Consider the following 9,749-nt stretch of genomic DNA (forward strand, 5'->3'; position numbering starts at 1 on the left):
AAACCCTATTTTATGCGTTGCTTCGTAAGGGGCTGATTTGGATCCATATGTTTCATGCTATGGTTAAGTTTACCTTAATACTTTTGTTGTAGTTGCGGATGCTTGCAATAGAGGTTAATCATAAGTGGGATGCTTGTTCAAGTAAGAACAGCACCCAAGCACCGGTCCACCCACATGTCAAATTATCAAAGTATCGAACGCGAATCATATGAACGTGATGAAAACTAGCTTGACGATATTCCCATGTGTCCTCGGGAGCGCTTTTCCTATTATAAGAGTTTGTTCCGGCTTGTCCTTTGCTACAAAAGGATTGGGCCACCTTGCTGCACTTTATTTACTTTTGTTACTTGTTGCTTGTTACAATTTATCATATCACAAAACTATCTGTTACCACTTGTTTCAGTACTTGCAGAGAATACCTTGCTGAAACCACTTATCATTTCCTTTTGCTCCTCGTTGGGTTCGACACTCTTACTTATCGAAAGGACTACGATAGATCCCTTATACTTGTGGGTCATCATGGAGCTCGACCAATTGCTTCAACTGGTCGCTCAAGGGCATCGGATGGTCGGTCCCAATATACTGAGACCAGAATAACTTCTCCGTCGAGCTCCCTTCCTTGGCCCGGTAAAATTCCGCAGCATCAGACACACTGCGGGGAAGATCTGCGAACGCTCCTGGAGAGCTCCGAACTCGGGTAAGTAAAAGGAAAGTTTCCTTCACATGCTTGTTTGGAAATTGAATTCCTTACCCGCCGCTATCTTCTGGACCGCCTGAAGCTCCTGGAGGGCCTTGTGGGCTTCGTCCTTGGCATTTTTTGTGTTCTCAAGGGACCTCGCAAGCTCAGACCCTTGTGTCTTAGAGTCACGCTCCAAGGACTCGTATTTTTTGACAAAATCCTGGAGCTCTTGCTGCACCTCGCTGACTCGAGCCTCTTGCTTCTCGCGCTCAGTGCGCTGCTTGGCCGCTTTGTCTTCGGCCTCGGACAATGCCTCCTTCAGGGCCGCCACTTCGGTCGTGGCCCCTAGCAAAATTTATTATGATCCTATGACTTAACAACCACATTCTTTTTTATTGCTTATCAATATACGGATGGGTATTACTTACCTTTGTTCTCTTCGAGCTACCTCTTGGTAAGGCCGAGCTCTTTTTCCGACCGCTCAAGGTCCCGCTTCAGTGCGGAGACCTCCGTAGTGCGAGCGGTAGCGGCCAGCAGCGAAGCCTGCTTATTCCCATAAGACACATTCTGATTAGACTCCTGTAATTATTATTTGATCCTCTGTTCGGCCTTTGTTTGCGAACGCCAAACAGAGCATCAAGGGCTACTATCTATGCTATAACATTTTCTTATAAATTGATTACTTACCTCAAAGCCTGTTAGGAGGCTGGCACAGGCTTCAGTCAGTCCGCTTTTAGCGGACTGAACCTTCTCTACCACCGCACTAATGACAGTGCGGTGCTCTTCGTCAATGGAAGCGCCGCGAAGCGCTTCCAGCAAGTTGTCTGGTGCCTCTGGATGGACAGAGGCCATCGGCACAGACGGCTCGCCCCCCTTAGTGAGGGGTTGCCCGACAGAGTCCGGAACCACGGGAGGTTCCGGCGCAGTATTCGGCCGAGGGCCGAACTTGCTGCCCCCATCATTAGGGCCCATGGGTGCCTTGCCTCCCATGCGCCCGATGTCTGGGAGGTCGCCTTGGGGCGCCCCCAGAACTACCTTCCCTTGGCTTGGTTCCCTTCGGGACAACACCTCGGCGTCGTCTGTTGGGCGGGGGGAGGAGGCGGTCGGGAGAGAATCACTATTCATCTTCGACAGGCCCAGAGACCCATCCGAAGAGGATATGTTGAGACGGTCCTTGGGTAGGCTGCATGATCATGTTCGGCATGATAAGAAACAATAAAACTAAACATACCAGAATTGTTATGGTATACGGATACTTACAACTTCGCCAGGGGCTTGTCCCTGGGTAACCACTCCTCGTCGTTGAACGCGGCCGTGGTGGAGCAGTTCAGAAGGAGGGATTTTCCCTTCTTGGACCCTTCGGCCTCCCCGTATGGGGTGGCCTTCCTTTTCTTATCTCCCCCGGCTGGATGGGGAGAATTTTCCTCTTCCTCCTCCTTGTCTTCGGGGGAGGAGGGCGTCTGGTGTTACCGGACGACGATTCCGATACAACCTTGTGCCGGAGACCTTTCCTGGTCCCCACGGCCTTCTTCTTGGCCTTCTTCTCTGGCGCCTCATAGGGTGTCGGAACCAGCATCTCCGTCAGGAGAGTACTTGCTGGATCTTTGGGCAGTGGGGCCGGACAATTGATCCGCTCCGCTGTCGCGGCCCATTCCTGTCAAATAATGTGGAGGTTCAAATCCCTCACATAATCATACTAGGGAAAGAAACGCCTTATGAGATATAAGGAGCTTACCGGATTAGTAGGTCACTTTGCGCTGAGTCCGCGGTCCTCGGTAAGAGAAGGAGGTACCTCGGCAGACTTGAACAGCACCCTCCAGATGTCCTGGTGTGTCGTGTCGAAGAGCTCTCGTAGCGTCTGGTGCCTTGCCGAGTCGAACTCCCACATATTGAATGCCCATCTTTGACACCGGAGGATCCCGCAGAAGAGCATGACTTGGACCATGTTGACAAGCTTGATTTTCTTGCTTATCATGTTTTTAACACAGTTCTGGAGTCCGATCAGCTCCACCTATGAACCCCAAGATAAGCCCTTCTCTTTCCAGGAGGTAAGCCGCATGGGGATGCCGGATCGGAATTCGGGGGATGCCGCCCAGTTGGTGTCGCGCGGCTCGGTGATGTAGAACCACCCCAATTGCCACCCCTTTACGGTCTCCACATAGGAGCCTTCGAGCCAGGTGACGTTGGGCATTTTGCCCACCATGGCACCTCCGCACTCCGCTTGCTGGCCGACCACCACCTTCGGTTTAACATTGAAGGTCTTCAGCCACAGGCCGAAGTGGGGCTTGATGCGGAGGAAGGCCTTGCACACGACGATAAACGCTGAGATGTTGAGGATGAAATTGGGGGCCAGATCATGGAAGTCCAGCCTGTAGTAGAACATGAGCCCGCGAACAAATGGGTGGAGGGGAAATCCCAGCCCGCGGAAGAAATGGGTAAGGAACACAACCCTTTCGTGGGGCTCGGGGGTAGCAACGATCTGCCCCGCGCCTGGGAGCCGGTGCGCAATATCTGTGGCCAGGTATCCAGCTCCCCGGAGCTTCGTGGTGTTCTCCTCCATAACGGAGGAGGCCATCCACTTGCCTCCCGCTCCGGACATGTTCAGAGTATTTTTGCGGAGAAGATGCGAACTTGGGCGCTAGAGCTCGAGTGCGCGAGAATGGATGGGCAATGAAGAAGAATGCGTGGGTAACAAAGAGGAGTCCTTATCCCTTTATAAGGCCGGTAGAAACTGTGCGCCTCCCCACTTGCCTGGTAAAACTCACTTATTCCCCGAGCATCGTGATTGATGGCACGGTTGGGTTACCCTCACCCGTATGATGAGGATCCCGGGATAAGGGGCACGATCTCTGCTTCGACAAGACGTTCCAAGAAAACCGCCTCGCAATATGTGCAGTAGCTGGTTGAGAAAAATGGTTCGAATAATAACCGGAGCCATGGCGTGATGACACGTTATGAAAAGTTGTCAGCAGATTAGATTTGTGGAAATATTATACTCTCTAAGGTGGTATGTGGAATTTGTTTTGCAGAGCCGGACACCATCCTTGTGTTCAAAATCTTCTATGGAGTATTCGGAGGAGGAACCCGCCTTGCAATGCCGAAGACAATCTGCAGGCCGGACTCGTCGTCATTGAAGCCTGGTTCAGGGGCTACTGAGGGAGTCCTGGATTAGGGGGTCCTCAGACAGCCGGACTATATACTTTGGTCGGACTATTGGACTATGAAGATACAAGATTGAAGACTTCGTCTCGTGTCCGGATGGGACTCTCCTTTGTGTGGAAGGCAAGCTTGGTGATTCGGATATGTAGATCTCCTCCCTTATAACCGACTCTATGTAACCCTAGCCCCTCCTGTGTCTATATAAACTGGAGGGTTTTAGTCCGTAGGACAACAACAATCATACCATAGGCTAGCTTCTAGGGTTTAGCCTCTCCGATCTCGTGGTAGATCAACTCTTGTAATACTCATATCATCAAGATCAATCAAGCAGGAAGTAGGGTATTACCTCCATCGCGAGGGCCCGAACCTGGGTAAACATTGTGTCCCCCGCCTCCTGTTACCATCCGCCTTAGATGCACAGTTCGGGACCCCCTACCCGAGATCCGCCGGTTTTGACACCGACAGGCGCGACCAGGGGGTAGGTGCGCCCCTGCCTCGTGCCTTCCTCCCTTGTTTCTTGACGGCCATTCCAAGTCTACTGGATCACGTTTGTTGAGAAAATCATGTTCTCGAAGGTTTCATTCCGTTTGGACTCCGTTTGATATTCCTTTTCTTCGAGACCCTAAAATAGGCACAAAAAAAGCAATTTGTGATGGGCCTCCGGTTAGTAGGTTAGTCCCAAAAATGATATAAAAGTGTAAAATAAAGCCTATTAACATCCAAAATAGATAATATAATAGCATGGAGCAATCAAAAATTATAGATACGTTGGAGACGTATCAAATGGCCATACACTCTGCATATACATTAGCCGTACATCGGCCAGATAATGGTTGTATGCTCGCTCGCCTATGCTCTATGCGCGCTCGCCGGCCTCGCGCCCACACTGCCACAGCCGCGTCCTACCAGCTCTGCCTGCTGCAATGCGCGGCTGCTCCCCCGAGCGCCTCCTGCGGCCGAGTCCTTCCGCCCGCGTCGTGCCGACCCTGCCTCGTTGTTGGTCTCGCGCACGGCTGCCTTTGCTCAGGCTGCATGGCCCGCCAATATTGCGTTGCTGCATTCCTCCGCCCGGTGGGTTGCTCTGCCCCGTCGTCCGGGCTGCCTCCACGCGCCCGCCCTGCTTCGAGCCGCCCCCGTGCATGGCCCTACGTCCTTGCGCCAGCCGACCAGCTCCCATCCAGCAGCCGGGGTCGCCCCGTGCCGGCTTCCCCGCCACTCGGATGCCGCCTCCTGGCCTGTCGGCTTCGCCCGGCGCCTGCTTCCCCGCAACCCGGATGCCGGCTGCTGCCGCATCCCGGCCACCAGGTCCACCCCCGCCGGCCTCCTCCCCACGACCGGCTCCCACGTCGGCTGGCCGGCTCCGGCCTCCTTCGATCCCCGACTCATTGTCCCCGTCCAGCGCCTGGCCTCAACACGACCCCTGCCGCCTGCGTGGCTCCACACCCGGGCCGCCTGCATCCTGTTGTCAGCTCCGCCTCGCTGGGCCGCCTCCGTGGCTGCCTCACTGTGCTGCCGGGTCACCGTCGCAGCCGGCCACGGCAGCGCCCGCGTGGCCCGCCGCTCTGCCCCTGCGTGCTGGCCCTCACCGCATCGGCTCACCGCGGGTGCCAGCTGCTGCCACCACCCCACCGGGCTCTTGAGCCCCCTGCCGAGTCCCCGCACCCGGCTTCCCCTGCGCCAACTACTGCGCCCCCACACCAGCCTCCTGCTGCCGCCGAGTGGCCGAAGGAAAGAAAGAAGAAAAAAAGAAATGGGGCCGTGTGAAAAAGAGTCCTAGCAGCCGGTAGACGAGTGAAACTAATTGGCCCGGCTGCTAAAAAAAGAAAGAAAGAGAAAAACGTCCGACTGCCAACAGGCGGATAAGAGAGAAAAATGTCCGGTTACCAATAGCCGGCAGAAGAGAAAAGGAAGAAAAAAGGCACTGCCAGACGCCTTGACGCCTGGCCGATCGATCCTGACCGGCCGAGACCCCCCTTCGAGCACCCGGAGGCTCGAAGGCTACGCCCAGCGGGTGCGCCGGCGTGCTCAACGAGCGTTGAGCCGCGACGGCTGTCTTCGGGGGGGCTATCTCCGCAGTTTATTACAGTTGCATTACTGTTTGCCCCGGCGCTAGCCAGAGTTGGACCGGAGGTTGGCTGCTTGGCCTGAGGCGTTCGTTCCCGCAAATGGCTTAGTAGCATGCATGATACCAAAGGCTCACTCTTAGTCATAGACCGTAGAGCGGCTATCCGGCTAGCAAGAGCAAACGCTGGAGGCCATCCTTGTGAAAAACATCTGGGAAGAAAAATGGTTCAGGCGACTCGATCGTTTGCTTTATGAGTATCTGCTCGGTCAAATCTGCTCCCAGAGTATCAGTACTGTACACTCCGCTCCACGGCCCACTCTCATCCATAGATGCAGAGCGGCTGTTCGGCAAGTGAGAGCACAAGCCAAAGAGCGGAGGGAACATGAAAAAGATTGAAGGGGGCTCGGACGAAACCAAGTCGGCACCCTCCGCATAAAACTTGCACTGCTAAAAACAAGCATTTGATATATTTGTGTGGACTAGCTTTGTCTTTTGCATGATCATTTCTGTGGGGAACCCTCTCCTTGCTCGGAGGCTTGGAGGCTACACCAGTGGGTGCGCTGGCGCGCCCCCACTGGAAGCAAGTCGCACCGACTGCAGCCCGTAGCCGGTTGACAACATTAGTCGGCGGACAGCATCAGTCGGCGGACTCCGCGTCCGCGCCCGACACCATCAGTCGGCGGACTCCGCGTCCGCGCCCGACAGCTCCAGTCGGTGGACCCCGTGTCCACACTCGACAGCACTAGCCAGCGGACTTCGTATCCGTGCCCGGCATCCTCGATGCCGTTGTTTGCACCAACAACCGCGAAAAGCCTCCGCCCAACTTTTCCAAGTTGCCCGGAGGCTCGAAGGCTACACCCAGCGGGTGCGCTGGCGCGCCCCCGCCGGAAGCAAGCCACGCCGGGTGCGGCACGCAGCCGGCCGTCATCGACGTCTTCTACCTCAAATGCCAGCTAAAAAACCTCCGCCCAACTTTGCCAAGTTGCCCGAAGGCTCGGAGGCTCGGAGGCTACTGTCGGGGTAATTGACCACGGGTACCTGAAGACGGCAAGACAATATTTCAAGACATCGAGGCTAGCAAAACCCCTCATCCCAACTGCTCATGCCGCCCCAGACGGCCCCCCTTTCCGACTGCCCGGGCCGACTCGCCACCCGGCCTGCTCCCCTGCTGCGCCGAATCGGCCGGTGCATCGACCCGACACCGACCCAACACCGACAAGACGGCCATACCACGACATCATCTACAGTGTACCTTGTCCCATGGGCATTGATTTATAAAATGCCTCAGGGGATAAGCATAGCTTGGCCCTCAAGCTACCCATAGGTTGAGATGTAAGCTACTCACTATAGCTTACATCTCAAGCCACCCCCATGCCCATATAGCTTACATACCAAGCTAGCCATGCCTATATATATGTGCTCACATCCATCCATCCAGGGAGGAGGAACCCCCTCACGCATGCATACATGCTCACGCCACACACAATTGGCCGGCCACAATGGCTCCCTGGGAGCACTCCACTCCCACTTGCTAGCTAGCTCATACACACATATGAGACATATACAAAGTCAGACGCCCTTGGCACTGATCTCAGATATAGCTCCAGGAGCACTTTGTACTGCCAGATGTACATCCCACATATATATTCAGACATGCAGGAGTAGGGGTATTATCTCTCCGGAGAGCCTCGAACCTGGGTAAACTAGCGCGTGCTACTCGCATACCCGTCCCTGGATATTTCACAACAGTCTTGCCCTCACCTCAAGCCACCCTGTGGCATCTGTCGACTCGCGGTAACCCCTGCCGGCAGACACGAGAATACTCCGACAAGACACAGCTTCCACTCGAGGGAACCCCAAAGAGTTTAGAAAGATTAGTCCATCACGCAGGACGCAGAAGATGTACGCCATCTGCTTTTTGACTGTACACATGCAAAGGAATTGTGGCTCCGACTGGGTATGCTGGACATTGTTGAAGAAGTGAAGTTAATTGATCGCTCTGGTTCAATCATACTCGAACACCTGATCCTAGAAGACTCCATACCGATCCCTATGGGCGTGTTTGGTTGCCCGCATCGAGCCCAACTAGGCCCGCGCGGGATGAGTGTGGGCTATTTGGTTGCCTGGTTTTATTATTGGGCCTGCATAGCATGATGTTTAAAGCAGCTCTGGGCCTGCCTCACTGGGAACACACGAATCGGCAGTTTCTCCAGGGCCAGGCCCGAGCGGTGCACGTGGGCGGGCGCGGCTGCACGCGTGCGGCCGCCCTCGAGAAGCCACGTTGCTTCTTGAAGCACCGGCAGTTATTAGCCTCACCGCCCCTCACCGCTCCCTCTCCCCACTCTTCCCCACTCTCCCAACTCTCACCGGCGGCGGCGGATCGGAGCAGAGGAAGAATACCACCAGACTCCATCACCGGCGGCGGTGGATCGGAGCAGAGGGACAAGACCACCAGACTCCATCAATGGCAGTAGGCACTTCTCTCTCTTCGACATGCATGCTAGATTCGATCCACGGCGGAGGGTGTTGAGGAACGTAGTAATTTCAAGAAAATTCCTAGGCACACGCAAGATCATGGTGATGCATAGCAACAAGAGGGGAGAGTGTTGTCTACGTACCCTCGTAGACCGAAAGCGGAAGCGTTAGCACAACGCGGTTGATGTGGTCGTACGTCTTCATGATCCGACCGATCAAGTACCGAACGCACAGCACCTCCGAGTTCTGCACACGTTCAACTCGATGACGTCCCTTGAACCCCGATCCAGCCGAGTGTTGAGGGAGAGTTTCATCAGCACAATGGCGTGGTGACGATGATGATGTTCTACTGACGCAGGGCTTCGCCTAAGCACCACTACGATATGATTGAGGTGGATTATGGTGGAGGGGGGCACCGCACACGGCTAAGAGATCAAGAGATCAATTGTTGTGTCTATGGGGTGCCCCTGGCCACGTATATAAAGGAGTGGAGGAGGGGAGGGGCCGGCCCTCTCTATGGCGCGCCCTGGGGAGTCCTACTCCCACCGGGAGTAGGATTCCCCCCTTTCCTAGTAGAACTAGAAGCCCTTCCAAGTAGTAGGAGTAGGAGGGAAGGAAAGGGAAGGAAAAAGGAGAAGGAAGGAAGGGGGCGCCCCCCCTCCCTAGTCCAATTCGGACCAGTCCATGGGGAGGGGTGTGGCCACCCTTTAAGGCCTTTCTCTCCTTTCCCGTATGGCCCATTAAGGCCCAATACGAATTCCCGTAACTCTCCGGTACCCCCAAAAATATCTGAATCACTCGGAACCTTTCGATATCCGAATATAGTCGTACAATATATCGATATTTACGTCTCGACCATTTAGAGACTCCTCGTCATGTCCCCGATCTCATCCGGGACTCCAAACTCCTTCGGTACATCAAAACACATAAACTCATAATATAACCGTCATCGAACTTTAAGCCTGCGGACCCTACGGGTTCGAGAACTATGTAGACATGACCGAGACACGTCTCCGGTCAATAACCAATAGCGGAACCTGGATGCTCATATTGGCTCCCACATATTCTACGAAGATCTTTATCGGTCTGACCGCATAACAACATACGTTGTTCCCTTTGTCATCCGTATGTTACTTGCCCGAGATTCGATCGTCGGTATCTCAATACCTAGTTCAATCTCGTTACCGACAAGTCTCTTTACTCATTTCGTAATACATCATCCCGCAACTAACTCATTAGTTGCAATGTTTGCATGGCTTAAGTGATGTGCATTACTGAGAGGGCTCAAAGATACCTCTCCGACAATCGGAGTGACAAATCTTAATCTCGAAATACGCCAACCCAACATGTACCTTCGGAGACACCTGTAGA

Source organism: Triticum dicoccoides, chromosome 1A, assembly GCF_002162155.2.
Source record: "Triticum dicoccoides isolate Atlit2015 ecotype Zavitan chromosome 1A, WEW_v2.0, whole genome shotgun sequence".
In the NCBI taxonomy this organism is placed as follows: domain Eukaryota; kingdom Viridiplantae; phylum Streptophyta; class Magnoliopsida; order Poales; family Poaceae; genus Triticum; species Triticum dicoccoides.